The 1817-nt window shown below is 62.2% G+C and overlaps 1 pseudogene across 1 annotated transcript; it reads left to right on the plus strand.

Moving 5' to 3' along the window:
* The first annotated feature begins 386 nt into the window (after window positions 1-386).
* Window positions 387-1357, plus strand: LOC311176186 (olfactory receptor 11L1-like; annotated as a pseudogene). The gene has a single exon. The product of its transcript is annotated as an olfactory receptor 11L1-like (transcript).
* The last annotated feature ends 460 nt before the right edge of the window (window positions 1358-1817 follow it).

Here is a 1817-nt window from a genome sequence, read left to right on the forward strand (position 1 = left end):
TGAACTCATGCCTTAGTGGCTGGCGACAGCTTCGCAGTGCTGAGACTTAACCCTTGCGCCACCAGGGAGGCCCAGCTATTAATTGTATATCCTGAGTTCGGCTCAGTGAGCCCCTTCTTACCTGTGGTGTTGAACCTGGAACTTCTAGATCTCAGAGAGCCTGGTGAGTGGAGCTTGCTGAGGCCCTCCCCCAACTCTTGCACCGCCTTCGACTAGCAGGTTGAAACCACAGTGGTCTAAAAGACAGGTGGAGCCACGCACGTTCTTCCAGAAAGCTGTTGTGGAGATGGGAGTGCTTGAAGACGGTCTCTCACGTTCCAGACAGCACCGAGGAATTTCATGCCTTGTCCGCAGTGCTTTCCAAGGTCTCTTCCCCTCCGCAGGTGATGGAGCCCCCAAATGTGTCTGCTGTCACTGAGTTTCAGCTGCTGGGGTTCCAGAACCTTCTCGAGTGGCAGTCCCTGCTGTTTGCCATCTTTCTGTTCATCTATGTGCTCACGGTGGCGGGGAACATTGTCATCATCGCTGTGGCGAGCCATGACCGGCGGCTGCACACGCCCATGTACACGTTCCTCAAGCACCTGTCCTTCCTGGAGGTCTGGTACACCTCCAACGTCCTGCCGCCGCTGCTCGCCGGCCTGCTGGCCCAGGGCCGCGCCATCTCCTTCCCCACCTGCATGGCCCAGCTCTACTTCTTTGTGTTCTTCGGGGCCACCGAGTGTTTCCTCCTGGCTACAATGGCTTATGACCGCTACCTGGTCGTCTACAGCCCCTGCACTACCCCCTCCTGATGCGCCCCGAGACCTGCGTCAAGCTGGTGGCTGTCTCCTGGGTGGCCGGGTTGGGCACCGGGGCCCTGCCCTGCCTGATGATCTCCAGGCTGGACTTCTGTGGCCCCAACCAGATCGACCACTTCTTCTGCGACCTGCCCCCCCCCATGCGGCTCTCCTGCTCCAGTGTCTATGTCATCTGGATGGTCATCTTCGCCCTGTCCATTGCGGTGCTGTGCTTGTGCTTCCTCCTCACCCTCGTGTCCTACGTCTTCATCATGGCCGCCGTCCTCAGGATCCCCTCCGCCTCCCGCCACACCAAGACCTTCTCCACTGGCGGCTCCCACCTGGCCGTGGTCACCATCTACTACGGGACCATGATCTCCATGCACGTGTGCCCCAATGCCCACCTGTCCCCCGAGATCAACAAGATCATGTCCATCTTCTACCCCATGGTCACCCTGCTGTTGAACCTGGTCATATACACTCTGAGGAACAAAGACTTCAAAGAGGCTGACAGGAAAGCGATGATGAGGAGGGGCCGCGTCTGCGGCCTCAGAGCGAGGGGCAGCTTCTTGCTCAGGTGAGGCCATTCCATGGGGCCAGGCGTGGCCAGGGCTGCCCGCAGGTGGGGTTGCTTCCCGCCACCCCCCACCCCCTGCGCCTACCGCCTGCTGCGCCTCTGCCCACGCCGCTGGCCCCATCCACCCTCGAGGTGTCCCGCCGCGAGGCCTGTCCCTGCATGTGGCCAGCCCAGCCCGTGTGGCCGGTGGGCAGAGGCTGCCTTCAGCCCACGGGGGCATCCACAGCATTGCCCCTGCCCGCGCCAGGTCGTCAGCTGTAGCGGGGGAGGCACATCCAGCCGGCCCCGCAGCAGGCGGTGCCAGGGCTTCCAGACGCCGGACTGGTCAGCAGAGGCGGAGATCCCGGCGTTTGTCGACTGACATTTTAGGAAAAGTCTCGGCAGGAGGGAGGGCGGGCAGGGGAGGGGCAGGGGCGAGAGATGGACTGGGGGGGAGAGCCACGGGAAGGGCTGGGTGGCGGCAG

The sequence above is a fragment of the Talpa europaea genome (genome assembly GCF_964194135.1).
Source record: "Talpa europaea genome assembly, chromosome: 8".
NCBI classification, from domain to species: domain Eukaryota; kingdom Metazoa; phylum Chordata; class Mammalia; order Eulipotyphla; family Talpidae; genus Talpa; species Talpa europaea.